Source organism: Pipistrellus hanaki, assembly GCF_964339955.1.
Source record: "Pipistrellus hanaki genome assembly, chromosome: 2".
NCBI lineage: Eukaryota > Metazoa > Chordata > Mammalia > Chiroptera > Vespertilionidae > Pipistrellus > Pipistrellus hanaki.
Window position 1 is genome coordinate 42509183 of NC_140504.1, and position 17278 is coordinate 42526460.

The window sequence follows — 17278 nt, forward strand, 5'->3', positions numbered from 1 at the left end:
GAGGAAACATTGGAGATATGTTGTCCAATATGGTAGCCACTAGCCACGTGTGACCATTGAGCATCTGCACTGTGGCTAGTGCTCCATGTTGAAAGGGTACTACTTTGCATATATTTGCAAAATACATTTCTTTTTACTATTCTGTTTAAATGTGGTGACTAGAAATAGACTTCACATTTATATTTCTCACATTTATATTTCTATGGGACAGTGGTTAGTACCTGGGAAGAATATACAGCACAATAAATTAACCTTGTGTTTTTCTCTGAGTTCTAATAATGTTGGTATTAAGGAGAAAAGCTTCAACAGTAATAATTTTCATTAAAAAAAAGTCTGATTCAGAAGAATTGGCTCATTTTACATTATTGCTTTGACTGGAGAGGAATCTGACATTTGGTATTTTCATAATTGAGAACATAACTTACTGACTTAAAAAAAAAAAATCACAACAATTCGTGCTTGGCCATAGGTACCAGACTTGAGCTCTTTGAAAATAGGGGTTGTGTCCTTTTGTCTTTCTACCATCCTTTCCTCAAAACCACATACTAAGCAGCACATAGAAAGTGGTTAACTAGCATTTGTTGAGAAACAAAATAACTTTAAAAAAAATGAAAACCTATGAAGCTACCCTATATTTATGGTTGGGAGAGAGAAATAACCACCTTCATAAGGCATCTCTTTTTCTTAAGTCAGCCAGCAAATTGAAGGACATTGATCCAAGTGTTTATTTACTTCTAGATTTAATTACCATTCTCATCAGGTGTCCTTGTCAGTTCTGCTTATGATAAAAAAATATTTTCAAAATGCTTAATCTTACCACGTCTTGGTGAGGAGAGACCAAGAAGGATGCTGCTTGCACATTTTAATTCTCACCTTGTTTATATATAATATTTAAGAACCTGAAAACTGGATTATTCTTATTGTTCTACTTGTTTGATCCTTTCCAAGATCTGTCTCTATTAGGGAGGGTTTGAATTCATAATGAATAATGAGTTTAAGCTTAGTTATATTAACTTCCCATTCGGGTCTTTTATTTTATCTGTTTCCTATTGATCCAGAGCCTTAAATATGGGATGGAGCCTTTTTCCTCTTTGATAACTGTTGTAAAACTTGAACACATGACTTACAGGTTTTTAGTCTTTTATTACTCATAACTCTCCTGATTCTTCCTACTTCAGCACAATCTCTAGGGCTGGCTGAAGAAGCAGACTTTGTAGGATGATGCTATTTGGTCAAAGCCCTTTGCTGGAAATTCAAGAGCCTTTATGATTCCAAGTTAGGGATGGCACATAGACTATAACTGATCCCTAACTCTAGCTATAGTCGAGAACATATTGGATTGGTTAGAAGCAAGTCTTATAGAATCTATCGCTTTATTGTTTGCTATTTTTAGAAAATGCCTTTTGAAAGAGGCCTTTTGGTTATATGTATTCTTATTTCTAAGACATATTTGAAGCTTTAAGTATTTCTGTAGGACAGAGCAGAAATTATGGAAACACTTGGAAGTTTGCAGTTGTAATAAGTGGATAAAGGGTTGGCCTTGGAGTCAGAAGATCTTTGTTTACTTCTTGGCTCTCGTATTTTCTAGCTGTGGATTCTAGAGAAATAACATATCATCTTTGAGCATTAATTTTTTTATCTGCCCAAATTAAACAGTATCTACCTCACAAGGTTGTCATATGTTATTATGAGTTGAGTACCTATGTAGGGACTGATAGTTGGGCTTTATAAATGCTGAATGAAGTGGTATTTCCACACATCTTGTGATTTTGCTAGTTATAAACCAATAGCCATCTTCTGTCTTCATTTTGGAAGTGGAAGAGGAAGGCAATGGGGTATTGTGTGGTAAAATCCACTTTAATTCTAGCTGTGAGAAAAAAGAGTAGGGAAAATGTGGTAAGCAATTGCTTCTAAAAAGCTTGGACTAAAAGCACTTGATGGATTTGTGCTGGCTTCCCGGTAGACTCATCTCTGTACTGCCCACATAGCACAATTAATAGTTATTACTCAAGAAGGAACAAATAAAAAAAAAAGAGAGAGAGAGAGAGCAGGCATAAAAACATCCTTTTATCTTTCTGATGATGGTCCTTTTTGTCAGGTCCGTGGAGCCATACCTGTGAATCATCCTGGGAAAGCACAGTGTGGGTGATTAGAAGGAAGAGCTTGTGGCTTATTTCTTACCCACTTCCTGGGCTGGGGAAATGTCTAAGCTAATCTTTCTTATCTACTGATGCTTTGTCAATATCCACTACCGTTCACCATGCATCTTCACAAATGAGGGCCTCTTTCTCACATCCTCACTCTAAATGCATCCCTGTGTAGAAAGCCAGTTGCTTTCTGGGTGGAAAAAAAGTTGTAAAGTAAAAGCATAATAAAGTTAAGAGGATAAGCTTGGGGCCATGGAAGAACACTGGAGTGGACATGATTCTGAGCATAAGCATATAAACTCACCATGTTTTTTTGTTTTGTTTTGTTTTGTTTTGTGCGGGTAGGGGAAGAGTCACAGTTCTGCTACAGACTGGCCAAATGGCCTTGGGGACTTCATGCCAATGCTACCAGAGTCCCTGGATCAAGCTTTTACATTTGCAGTCTTGAAGCTTAGTTAGACCCTAAGGGAACCCTGCCATGAGAATGAATGTCCCATGTGGGTATCTAATTCTACAGATTCAACTTCTCAGGTGGAATGGAGGTGAGAATCATGGACTTTTGGGTTCATCTCTGAGTTTGCATCTAGTTGAAGTAGGGGTGTTTTGGGTGAGCTACATAATGTCGCTGAATATCAGTTTTGTCATCTGTGAAACAGGAATAGGATTGTTGTCAGAATTGTGAACAATATATGTTGTAATGTGCCTGGTATATAATAAGTTCTTAATAAATGATTGACATTATTGTTTTTATTTTCTGTAACCACAATACTTTTACTTTGCCCTGTCTTATAGGGATAAATTGTGGGTACAGGAAATATTACTTGTGAAAACGCTTTGCACTAGATAGAAACTATTTACATAATGAATAATGTCATTAAAGAAAGCCTAAAATCAACTCCTTCCTTTATAGTTGCTATTTATAGATTAATTGTCTTCAAGTCTCGATAGTTTATTTTTTCTCCATCATTTGGATTTGTCCTGTTTTCTCTATTTCACCTGTTGTTGCCCCAAACTCTCATTGCCTCCTGCTATACTGGTGTTCTTGCCTCCAGACTCCCCTAGAGTTCTCAAGGTATGGTTCACAGAGCAGAAACATTACCGTTAAGATTCACAGTTTGTAGGAATGTAGCATCTCAAGTCCCGCCCAGACTTTCTGAATCATGGTGAATATTTCCCACCATGCTGTGTGTCTAGGTGTGATGTTACCACCCTTCCTTACAGTCTATGCTTGGCCAGTATGTATATGTTCTTCCTCCAGAATATTTTCTGATTCTGATTGCTCTCATTACCTCTTTTGCAAGAGGCAGTTGAAGGGTGAGGGGCCATGAAGAGCACTGGAGTAAGAGTACAGTAAATCAATACAAGTCATTATCCAGTATCTTGACTTGGCAATAGACTATCTGGAATGGTGTGTATACTTTTATGCTTTTATTTTTCTTGTGACCCTTCTCCATACCACATGGACAGGTCTAAGGATGTTAGTGGATCATAACCCCCCACCATAGAGTGGTTTCCATGGCATATAGAAAATTTGAAAGACCTCTTGGTGGCCTGCAAGGCTCTGTCAGATGAGCTATGTCTTCTCTTTTCCTCCCACCTCTAACTATTTCACTCAGAAGCGACATATACAATGGCCTTTCTTTGTTTTATATCTAAGCCCAGTTTGTTTCTACCTGACTTCCTTTGATTATCTATATGGCTACCTTGCAGTCATCATCCAAGGCTTATTATATATGTCATCTCAGAGATATCTTCCTTAATCTCTAGGTAAAGTAGCATACCTCTCACTTCCCCATCATTTTTTCCTTTATCTTCTTTTATATTCCCCATAATATGGTTCTCTGAGAGAATGGTTAGTATGTATTTTTTTTTTCTTTATGTACATTGAAAACACTTCTTGGTTCTCTGAGAGAATGGTTAGTATGTATTTTTTTTTTCTTTATGTACATTGAAAACACTTCTTAAAAATTTTAAAATATAGTTTTATTAATTTCAGAGAGGAAAGGAGAGGGATAGAGGGATAGAAACATCAGTGATGAGAGAGAATAATTGATCAGCTGCCTCCTGCATGCCCTCTACTGGGGATTGAGCCAGCAACCTGGGCATGTGCCCTTGATAGGAATTGAACCTGGGACCCTTCAGTCCGCAGGCTGATGCTCTATCCACTAAGCCAAATTAGTTAGGGCCATTGCAAACACTTTTGCTGAGAGATATCTTAGGTATAATAATAATGATAAAGATTTGCTAAGTGTTTATGCTAGGCACTGTACATAGTAAACTCTAATGGATCAGTTCATTTGGATTATTTTGTTCTCTTTAATGGATTATTTATTTGTTTCTTTATCTTCCTCTTGTCTTATGATGTTAGTTTTCTAAAGGTGGGGACCATGTCTGGTTATTGCCACTGTATTCCTAGCTTGTAGAAGATTGCCCATTTAGGAGAGGTGCTTTTTCAGGAAATGGCTGTTATGGGAATGAATGGATCCTAGAAGGTTATAATTTGAGAACTAGTGTATATGGAGGAAAAGAACAATCTCTCTCATTCCCTATTCCAGACATGTTCCCGGAGAATGTTCATCTTTACCTTTCCTCTATGAGAGCAATAGACATTGGAATGTGAGAAAGGGTCTGCTCTAGTGACCTTGGGCACAGATACAGATCCTGGAGGTGTGGCAAAGAGGTTAAGTGGCACTTTAATGAGAACAAGTCCTTTCTAAACCCTTTTGTGTGTCTGAAAATACAAGGCCTCTGACTGTACGTTCTCTTACGCACATCATCAATGTGCGTATTTGAACTTTTAATATTATGGACTTAGCTGGCAGTAACCATGGTGAGTAGACCTATCACACAGCATTATTTTTTTAGTCACTTTAAAATGCTGACAATTAAATATACCGTACTCTTTTAAGCGATCCATCAGTCTCCCTTGTTGTCATAGTGACTGGAGTATATTTAGAAATGTGACAAGTACACTGAGTTCAATTGCACTTTTGCCAAAACATAGTTTTGTAGCTAAAATTGAATTTCCTGATTGAAGATCCGAGTGCTGTTAAGGGGGCATGATCATTTCTATACATTATTCTGGAAGTATAACTTACATCATTCTATTAAATCATCAGTAAAAGTCTTTTCCGGATAGTAAGACATTGGCACTTAAAATAGTTGTACTTACAGTTGATGAATTAACATAAAATAAAGTAGCATCATGTTTTTTTCTTTAAAAATGAAATTAGGCCTATTAATATAACTAGTTTAAAGATTAATTTCTTTATATTTTCATAAAGAAATTGTAGGTATGTGTGTATGCATCTACCCTTCAATATTATATTATACTTAATCCAAAGAATTTATCAAGGTCCATCTCTCCCCTGCTTGTAATCTATTCTTAACATGAGGCCCTTTGTTTTGTCCTTTGGACTAACAATCATCCTTATTTTTCTCCAACCTCATTCTGTCTGGGTTTTAAATGAAGTGGTTTACAGAGATAAAATGAATAGGACTGTTTTCCCAGACAAAGAAAAGTAAAAGTCTTCTCTCTTGTCTAATCAAGAACGTGGTTTGAATTTTCACTTCCCTGTGGATCTTTTCCTGTCACCATAGTGCTGAGATTGATGTTGAGTATGAACTTCTTACTTATTTGACTACAGAAAGTTTAGGAATTTGTGCAGAGGTTGGATAAGACAAATTCTCTTCTCTTGAGGTAAGAAATACTCTAGAGTTTACACAGAGCTTAGTGCTTTGGCATCTGGGATGGATTTTTAGCCCTTGATCATATGGTTAAATTATCTATTTATTTCATGTACATTGCAAACAACGGTAAGATACATTCTAGCTTTAATAACAATGAACAAGATTTACTGAGTTTTTATTACCAGCTAGACTCTGTAGATAGTAAGCTCTTTAATGAATTACTTTGCTGGAGTTACACAATAATCTTATAAGTATGTCCTTCTGCTATTCTCACTTTATATTAAAGAGGCTGGGTTAGAGAGAATTTCTATCTTTCATAAGAGTATTCCTTGAGTAGTAGCAGAGTCTGGCTTCTTCTCTAGGTGCCCTAAGAATAAGTGCCTACCCCATAGAAGGCACACAATATGGGTTGACTAATGACTTTCTCCATGGTGACGTCATAGAGATATCTCAGTTTTTCCAAATGCTCACTGAAGAGGCAGCTACATAAAAGTAAATGGGTAGCAGGATCTGAAAGTAGAGACACTCTGTGACTTTCCTATTGTTTAGAACCACCAAAGGACATTAGTACTAGACAGTAAGGGGAGATTCACAACTCCATCTAGTCCAGTGTTTCGATCTCAGGATCTCTTTACACTTTTAAACATGGAATTTTATTTATGTAAATTATAGCTATTGATATTTATAATGTTAGAAATTAAAATAGAAATTTAAAAGATATTTTAAAAAGCATACTATTTGAATAAAAATAGTATATATTCCAAAATAAGCCAAAAAAAGTTATTGAGAAAAGCGGCAACTGGATTCTCACTTCTGATTTCAATTTGTTGTGATATGTGTTTTGATTAAAGTTTATGAAGAAAATCCAGAAAGGGTTAATTCTATCAAGAAATAATTTAAAGTTTTAGGTAGATGTGAAGTATATAATAGTAGATGTAAGATTTTTAAAATTTTAATTTTCACTTTAAAAATTTGGCAACAAAAATAACCCTTGAAATAATAGTCTCTCTTGCTTTATTTTTGATAAAATATCTAGCAAAACCAAAGTCTGAATGACCATGTTGTATCAGTCATTCTTTCAAACAAAAATGGTGTTCCATACAAAGAGCTGATAGCTAAGCTCTTATTGTTGTTGTTTCTCAGCACAGTAGGATATTATTTCCATTGACTTTTAGAGAGAGTGAAAGGAAGGGGAAAAGGAGAGAGGAGCAAAAGAGAGGAGTGAGAGGGAGAGGGAGAGGGAGAGAGAGAGAGAGAGATGTGAGAGAGACACATTGCTTGGTTGCCTCCTGCACATGCCCCACCCTTGGCCTGGGATCAAACCTGCAACACAGATATGTGCCCTTGACTGTAAATCTAACCTATGTATCTGACAGTGCATGGGCCGATGCTTTAACTATTGAGTCACTCAGGCCATGGCAATAGCTCAGCTCTTAATCCAATCAATCATCCAAGTGCATTTCTTAGAGATAACCATTGCAGTTTGGGATTCAGCAGGAGTGCTTCATGCATACTTTCTATTTCATCAAATGGGATATTAAAAGATGTGTACCCAAGAACTGAGATTTAATAAAACTAATAAATTTTTATGCCTGAAGAACAGTCTTGAGAATCTAGCTTGTGCTCTCACCTTTCTGTGGGTGTCTGATGATGAAAAATGCAATGACTATCAGTGCATTTCAGTGCCACTTACTTGATATAGTATATTAAAACTCCAGCCATTTTCCCCTACTATTGCTTTTGTACCATTGGTGTAAATGTCAACACATTGAAACATGCTCATTATACATTAGTATTATAGTATCATGAATTTTCAGATTCTTGAAAAGTTTAGAGTACCCCTCCTCATTCTGCCCCCACGTGGTTGTGGAAATTGAGAACTACTGACCTAATCAGTGTTTACTTTCATGGGGGAGAAGAGCTGGAAGGGACCTACCCAAGACACCTACATTAGTGGGAGAGCAGGGACAATAATCCACTTGTTATTGCATTTCTCTTTCTTTTATTTTTTCATTGATTTCCTGTTTCGGTTTTAAGGTAGATGTTTTTGAACTCTTTTTGTGTGAAAATGAACTTATTTGGGAAGAGTTCCATATTTTTTGCATATTAAAGCCTTTTCATATTTTCCCTACTCTGTACTTACCATGGCATCACTGCTCTTTTTTTCTGTTTTTAGTAGTAACCATTGTTGCCTTTTTACACAGAAAATGCTTTGTCTCAGCCAAGACTAAGAAATGGAAGGAGAAATTGACTGCTTGTTCATTTTTTGGAATATCGATAGAATTCCAGGGGTGTGTGTGTGTGTGTGTGTGTGTGTGTGTGTGTGTAAAATCAGTAAGTTTGTGTTGAAGGAGCCACTTTCTTCTTCACCGAGAATAGTTAGAAGTTACAGGAATGGAATTGTACACACAGACATCACCTTTCATATCACTATAAGTTATAGGCCAACTACAACTACACCCTAACCCCAATTCTCTATTAAAGCTTCTCTCCCTTTCCCTTTTTTCTTCTTCATGAGAGGGAGGGAGACTGCCCAATAAAAATTGCTTTTAATATTGCTTTTGGTTATATTAATATTTTAAATGATCTGTTTTCTTCAATAAAACTTGTTCAGATTGTGAATCATAATAAAGAATGCTGAGAAGAGTAATAGAACTAGATCCAGATATTACATTTTCTCTTTAATACATCTCTCTTGTTATTGAGAAGGTTTGGGGGTTTTGGGGAGTAATATCTTGAGAAGGGCCGTGGTGTGTGGAAGTGACTACATCTGACAAACCATGAGAGTAGGCTTGTAGAATATCAAATGTATTGTTTTCTTATTTTCTTATGTTCTCTTGCAATATCACATTAATTTTTTTTTTCTCATCCACAATTTGATTGCTTTCTTTCACCTGTGAACTTTTTGAGTTAAACTCTATTTTCTAACATTCTTCTGATTGTTTCTCTATGTCTGTCTTGGTTTTCCGAAAATGAGCTCTGACTTGACCTTTGGTCTTCCCTGTGCATTAGCTTTTCCCTAAACTCAGGCCTTTGGTAACTTCTATTTCTTTCCACAAAATTGACGTTTTCTGCCTGTAGTTACAATACTTGCAAACCACTTAGTTTTTCTTTTTTTTCTTTCTTAGACTTCTAGTTATGATTTTTCCTCATTGTTTATTATGCCCACAAATTGCCTAGCAGCAGTTCTGTTTTAACTCTTTCTTCAAAATGTGTTTTGTGCCTCTTCGTCTCAACTTCTATAGTATGGGGATTGTCCTGAGTTTGGTGCATTGTAGGTGCTCCATGGATGTACTGAATGAAGGTGATGCTTATCCAAGGTAACTTCTTCAAAGGGCATTCTTCAAGTTTCTGCCTAGAGATCTGAGTTGTTGTTTATCTCTCAAGATTTGGCAGCTAAATCTCTGAAACACACAATTGTGATAGTCCATCTTTTAATGCAGACTCCCTCCTGCTGCCAGGATGTCACACATACCTTCTCTGACAGATGGCCATTTAGCCTATACTTGAACATTTCCAGTTCTTTGTGAGGCAATTTGTCCTGCTGCTGGGCAGCTTCTGATGTAAAGTTTTTCCTACATTGCTCTGAAACTAGAGTTTCCATGGTCTCAATCCTAATGGTCTAGCTTACATATGGCTTATTTCTCCTTTATCCATGACACATACTTAGATACTTGAAGATAGCCGTAATTCCTCCATTATCTTCATCCTTCAGTATTTTTTTTTAATATTTACATCCCAGGAGTTAAAAAAAGGTTTGCATGCTAATCTTTTTTATGCCTTCCCTATTCCCACATTACACTCTAGATTGCCATCATGCCATCCAACTATAAGTCCCTATTCAAGCCTACTTTTTTTTTTTTTTCTGTTAGCTACTGACAACAGTATGAGTTTGTGGGGTCTAAAAGCTGTGATATAAATTATAGCACAATAACTTATAAGATGTGTGAACTTGATCTGATTACTTAGTCTTTCTAAGCCTTGATTTCTCAGATGCAAAATTAACATGGTTTTCTTTATAAGTAATGTTTTTCCTCTGAATAAATTTTCTTTACTCCTGTCTCCATTTTAAACCATGAGTTCAGCCTTTATTATTTCTGTGAAAAACATTTTTTTTTCACCCTTTAATGGGTTAAGGATGACTGGATATTACAGATTACTTAACTCCTCAATGAACCATTCACTAAGTAGCTTTTCAAATTATTTAGTTGAGCAGTACATTTTGAAAATTAAATGTTTAATTAAATCCAACCCAACTAACATTTACCAAGCACCTCTTGCATGACACGTGTTTGTATTAGGCAGTTCGACAGACATGAGCAGAGCAAGGACAATTGGCCAGATACAGAAAGTCACTATGGCAAAAAAAAAAAACCCAAAAAAACAACAACTCTGGATGTCTAGCAATGGACAAAACTGGGAAACCAAAGACATTACCCATAAGGTAATCTTTCTTCCCCTGGCATATTCTGGTCATGTAATTTAGACCCCCTGACCTTTCACATCTCTGGTCATGCAGTTTGGATCCGCCCCTGACCTTTCTTCCCCTGAAATGTTGCCAGTCATGAGGGGGGATTTGGGGGTGGCAAAAATAACAGATGGAACCTTAAGACCCCTTAGAAGGGGAACGGACAAGGGAGCTGAGGACAGAGAATAGTCTTTTATCATTAAGCCCCCAGGACATTGAGGTTTTGACCCTCCTCAAATACTTGTAGACCTTAGTTGTGTTTCAGCTCTAGGCCTAGGGAAGCAGCAAAACCAGACAAGTGACACCAGGGCTGGCCAGGACCAGCTGTATTGACTAATAAACCCCCTGTACTTGTGCTGACCAATCAATAGAGACCAAAACTCTGAAAGGACACAACTGGAAAGATGATGAATATTCTATTGGGATCCTCCTCTGAGACCTCAAGATATATATATCCTCATGATACATGTCCCAGTGTGGCTCTCCCTCCCCTCATTTTCCTTGCCTCTTTCTTTCTCCTGAGCTCCAAAGGTCCTGCTTTTACCTCTCGTTTCCTGAGCCCATTTCTTTTACTACTCACATCTCCTACCTCTGTGACTTTTCAAATAAACTTTATCTTATAGTTTGAATCTTGGCTCTGAATTCTTTCCTAGCCAGAAAAATACCATGGTTGTTGAACATTTTCCCCACTGCCAACATATTGATCTAGATGCTGCAGAAATTACATAGAATGCTTTTTTTTTTTAAATTTGTTCATGCATTCATTTAATAGACTTTTTCTTGAGTACCTACTAATGACCATATTCTAGATTTTTGGGTTTGGATTTAAGAAACTGAGTTAGACAAAGTTTCTCTCTTCAACATATAGACAAATAAAAGTGATAACACAGTGTGGTAATTTTAGTGATCTAGATATGGAACAAAGCATTGTGATAGTTTTCTAAAAGACTGCTTTACCAAATCTTTTTGAATCATGAAAACTTTCACAGCAAGGGAGATGCTTAAAGGTTATGTAGGGTCTTAGAGAGTCCATTAGAAAAATAAGACCTATACTGAGCTTGTTTACATTTGATTATGAAGTCATTTTTGTGTGAAAACTGACCTCTAGGTTCTTAAGTTCCATCTGTTATTTTTGCCACCCCCAAATCCCCCCACAGTTGCATACATGCTTCATTTTTTATTTTTCTGTTTATTTAGTGACTTTAAATCAACAGAATAACTGAAAAATAGGTGTTATGATATTATAGACTCACTTTTGGGATGTAATTACTGCAGGAATGCATTTATACATATTCCAAAGTAGGAATATATATATATATATATTGATGTTAAGACACATTACAAAGTCCTTTTTATCCATTATCTCATTTACTTCTTATAGAACAGTTTAGTGTTTTTGGGTTTACTGAGTGTTTTAAGCATAAGAATTAGCACTGCATAATTATGTATGAAGGATTTGCAAATAAATTTTCTCTCTTTATTCCAAAGTAATCATGTTGTGTTTTCTGAATTTATTTAGATCCCCAAAACAGGTGTCTAGAGAAGAGTCTTTTTACCATTCTTTTTGTCAGCTTTGTCACTTATCAAATGGGAATATTGCTACTATTACTAACAATAACACCAATTTTATCTTACTAGTTTGAGGTGGGAGTAAAATCATTAATCTGTGTGAGAACATAATGTGTATAACTAGTCACAGTTGTTAATACATTATGTAACTTTTGAGTGACCAGATTGTCAGCTACTTAAGTCCAGGTGAATGCAGCTTAATTAATTATTATTTACCTTTTCCTCCAAACTTTCTGAGATAGCTTCATGTTTCCTCTTTTCTGTTTACCCAAAAGTGATTGGGAGCAAGTGCTGCATGTTCAATAGCACTGCTGAATTATTTATTTTTTAAAGTACTACTGACATTTTTGCTTAGGATTCCCCAAACTTCTTACTTAATTTCCAGATTATAAGTTCTTTTGATAGAATCCTTCTTAATATCACATGAAGAAGTTGAGCATTACTTTTAGGCCAAAGCAATTTATGTTTCAAAAATCTGATTAATTTAACACAATCAGCAAGGATGTCAGAAGATCTCAGTGCCTCTGATAGATGCTGACAGGTGAGAAAATTAAAATTAGGGAGGGAAGCAATTAAATACTGGCAAACATTACTTTAATGAGACAACCAAATCATTCATAAGTCATGGGATATGTAGTATTCATGATAAGTATCTGAGGGTGGCGGGTGAGAGTGTGCATTTAAATGTATTCTTCATAGAGGGTTTGATGATGGCAGCAGATGACATTCTATGTTTGTCACTAATGTCTTTGTTCTAATCTAGCATTTCATTTGCTCTTGGGGGCAGATGCCCTAATAATCATGCTTAATATTATGACATTGTTTAATTAACAAGTCTTAATATAAGTCATCCTTTCACCATCATCTTTACAACCACATAAAACTTACCAAAATGCACAGAGTCTAGACAAAATAGTTTCTGGCTTTTTCACAGTGGTTTGGTGATAACCATGGTCAAGACCTGTGAAAAGAGAAACAGAAAAGTATATGTTTCATGCAAATTTTTATGAAAGTATTTGGGAATTATAGGACTAAGAGCAGAACTCAGGTCCTCAATTTTCATGCAAGTATTGTTTTCAAGATAGTATCCCCTTTTCAGAAAGAACACCTGGGACCACACTATTTGAGGAGCTATCCATTTTTGGCTTTAGTGGGAGTTTTAAAGGTCCTCTCGTATTTTGTATTGAAAATATTGCACTCATAAAATAGAAAGTATTAAGAGGCACTTTTACATTAGTCTCAGCAAATCTAGTGCCAAATGGTTGGAATTTTTGTTCATAATGTTAGAATCATCATCCTAAAGTAATATTGCTTAACAATTACCTAGAGTACAGTGGTCAATTCAAGAGGTATGATGGTTTCTGAAAAACTTATTGAAACAGGTTTTTCTATGCTTTTCTTTTCTCATGTTCTACTAATATTTTCTGCTTTTCCCCTTTATTCTCCATCATTTTTCTTTCCACTCTCATTTCCCCTGTGGTTTTAGTTATTTCCTCCTATTTTTTCCAAAATGTAGTAGAAATGATCAATTATTCGATATTAGTCCCAACTAGGTTTATTGAGTTATGCTTTTGCATAATTCTCATTAATAAGTTGAAGTTTTATAACTTAGGTGTTGATTGTACAGGTTTTTTTTTTCTTTTTTTTTTCTTCTTAATATTGCTTTTGGAGATGAGAATGTTTTTTGTTAGGAGAGAATGGGTGGTTTGATAGAGGCAGACATGCCAAGTTCTGGTTCAGCAGTCATGAAATACACAGAGGCAGCAAAGGATACTGGCTTCATTAACAATATGCCAGGATGGGATTTGTCAGTTGTCCCAGATCTCTTTTCTGGTCTAGTGGAGAACTCCATTGGATCATGATACAATCAAGAGTTCCTAAGGACACATGGCACTAAAATCATATGATGAAGGCTTGGTGAAGCCTTCTTAGCTGGAAGGCTTCAGCTTTTCTAAGATGAGACTTACTCATGAAGTAAGTCCATTTTATGAAAATTTCACAGTGTCAACTTCTGTTGTTTCTGTGGCTTGTGCTTTGAGAGCTTGCTCAAGGATGTTGTTTCTTTGAAACCTCACTGGGGAGAGCTGAGAAAGTGTTCATGGTAACCCTGCACCTAACACTCCTTCTGCATCAGCTCAGTAATGTGTTACCTTCTGGTTAGACCACAGATGTGAAGTGTTCTCTCCTTTCACTTGCCAGTGAAGCAGGGCTCAATACTGAATGTATTCTGGTGACTTGACAGTTGACTTTTATAGACAATTTAATGAGTAGAGACTCATTTTCCCTTTCCCTACAGATAGAGCACACCCAAATGAAAGGTTGCATTGTGAGTGGGAGAGATCTTACTGGTTTCGGTGTCAAGGCATATGGTTATTCATTTATTTTTGATCTGTTTCATATTAACCATGTAATCATTGACATTTTGTTTCCTTGTTGGTAAAATTGGGGTCATAATGACAATTATTTGAGATAAAACAGTCATGTAGGCCCTTCAGATGAGGCTCAGTTAGTTGGGCATAATACAATGCAGAGAAAGGTTTCTAGTTTGATTCCTGGTTGGGGCACATGGCCAGGTTTTAGTCTCTGTCCCCTATAGGGGACATGCAGGAGGCAGTTGATCAATGCCTCCCTTTCACATTGATGTTTCTCCCCCCCCTTTTCCCCCCAAAATTAATTAAAAAATATTTAACAAAAACAAAAACTGTCATGCAGTATTTTCCACATGATTAATGTTTTGATTTTGGTGGCATATGACAAGAATTTTTTGCAGTGCATCTTACCTATCATGTTCTATTCTTTTTAAAAATATGCTTTATTGAATTTTAGAGAGAGAGGAAAGGAGAGGGAGAGATAGAAACATCAATATCTATCAGCTGCCTCCTGCATGCCCCATGACAGGGATGGAGCCTGCAACCTGGGCATGTGCCCTAACCAGGAATTGAACCAGTGATCTCCTGGTGCATAGGCCAATGCTCAATGAGAGACACTGGTTAGGCCCATGTTCTGTTCTTAATCTGATTTGAGTCTTATATGAAAATGGGATATATTACAAAAACTTCCTAGAGGTCTAATAATTCTCAGTAAATCTATCCATTATATTAAAGCAAATGCTTTCATTGCAGTCTTGTTAGAAGCACCATATCTCTGAATCTAAGGCACTGAATAAGCATAGACTTTACAAGGACTTGCATTTAGGAGCTGAGGAGTCACTTGACTTTTTATTTTGAGACTTTGCCTTTTGGAACTGAAGTTCTTTGTGTTGTTGTTATGTGAAATTGACATAGATAAATATTGCAGCATTTTAGGGGCACAGAATACCCAGTCCAAAGATATTCTCTAGCATCATATGTTTATAAAATCATTGTTTTATCATAAAAACTGGACCATCGAAAGAAACATAATAGTTGTGACTACCACCACTGTCCATATATATAGTTATGAAATAATGGAACAAATTTTCCAAATAATGTTTAAGTTAGCTTTGGCTATAATGCAAATATTATACTCTTCATTTACATATAAGGAAATTGACACTTAGATAGTAACTTGCCTAAGGCCACTGGTGAGAGGAAGACAAGTTTGACTAGCTCTAAATCCCATGGTGTGTGTCCTACTTCCTCATGTCAGTCAAATATTTCATTTTATTTTATTATTCCCTCCTTCCACCAAGCCTATTAGATCAAGTCACTGAACTGTTTAGTCTTTGTGTTTTCCCAACCTCATGTATTAGCAGAAATCGAGGTATTAAGGAAAAAGACCATTAGACCAGAGGGTCCAAAATCACACACTGCCTTATATTGTACTATTCAGTTTTGGCAAGTTATTTACCTTTTCTGAACTCAGTTTCTACATCTGTATAATGAGGACAATAATACCCATTTATGCAGTTTATTGTGAGAGAGATGTTGGTTCCCTTCTCATCTTCTCTATCCCTTACCTATGAAGTTAGTAGAATAATCTCTTTCTGTTTCTTCATCAGGTTAGTGTGTGGTGAAATGTGATAATGAGTTTGAAAATGTTTTGCAAAACAAGAAACCACTATGTACAGTAGATACAGTATAAGAGTTTATGATTATTTAGAAATAAATATGGCTTGGTACCTGAGAGTAATTTTTACCTAATCTTTCATTTACAGACTAGTGTTTTGTTGAAGTTGGCTAAAGCTTGTATCCATTGACCATCCTACAAGGACTATCTGAGGTAAGAGAGGATTGGCTTCATGCTTATGAAATACTAATAGGCATCATGGGCAATAATGTTTAAGGTTGATTTCACTCCCAACTGAAGAAATACAAAGGTCTTTCATGAACACCCAAACTGAAGAATGAACTGCCCTCTTGCGATTTGTCCTTCACTTAATTTTTTCTTTCCATTCTTACACCTTAAGGTTTAATACCAAAAGCTCAAAATTCTGGGCCATGCAGCAGATTCTGATTTAATGAGTATTTAAGTGTTTATAAAATGCTATGTACTAAAATGTTCTTATCTATTTTCATCTTGTCTGCCTTAATACCATGTGACAGGAGGACTTTCTCTCTAGTTTCCTGGGTGTGTGTATGTGTGTGTGTGTGTGTGTGTGTGTATATATATATATATATATATATATATATATATATATATATATCAACAACAATATATCAACAACAATAATTATATATAATTATTGTTGTTGATTTCAGAGAGGAAGGGAGAGGGAGATGGAAACATCAATGATGAGAGAAAATCATTGATTGGCTGTCTCCTGCACACTCTACACTGAAACCAGGCATGTGCCCTCACTAGGAATTCCACTATGACCTCCTGGTTCTTAGGTGAATGCTCAACCACTGAGCAATGCCAGCCAGGCTCCTGGCCCCTTTTTTGAGTGTGTTTTTCATTCCATGATACTGCAGTGTGACCTGGCTCTGAAGGGACCAAACTTTACTATTTAGGTCCATCACCATCTCTTAGCTGATCCCCAAAACATCTCAAAAATATATAATCCAAGGTTACAACAATAATTCTTAGGAATAATAAAATGAGTTAGAGTCTTGAAACCCAGGACACATAATATCTGCACTCTACTTTCTTAAATGACCTGTGAGAAGGAGATCGGCCTTTAACTGAAGAATACATTCTTCTCAAATTTGTGCAGAAAATGGATGCCAGAAAAAAAAAAAATTGAAAAAGCATGATAGTTGTAAAATTTTCAGAATGTGAATTTTCTTCACCGCTTAGTTAGCTGATATCTACACTTCCAGGTTCACTCTGCTGAGTTCTATGACATAATTTAGAAATCTTAGGCAAAAAGGGGGAAGTAATTAATATGGTATTCCTAACTGTAAGACTAGTATCCTAGAATCTTTGTGGAAGATCTGATATCAACATAAAAATAATGTAAATGTTTCTGCTTAATATTTTGATC

General features: G+C 36.1%; 1 protein-coding gene across 5 annotated transcripts in view; it reads left to right on the forward strand.

Moving 5' to 3' along the window:
• The window catches only part of LPP (LIM domain containing preferred translocation partner in lipoma), a 636317-nt gene that overhangs the window by 149343 nt on the left and 469696 nt on the right, over positions 1 to 17278 (forward strand). For 4 of the 5 annotated variants that reach the window (XM_084871808.1, XM_084871812.1, XM_084871809.1 and 1 more), the window contains one exon: positions 16010 to 16074. The exons of the other annotated variant lie outside the window; for it this stretch is intronic. The gene's annotated coding sequence lies outside the window, so the exon portion shown is untranslated. The remainder of the gene's footprint in view (positions 1 to 16009; positions 16075 to 17278) is intronic. 5 annotated transcript variants of the gene reach the window in all.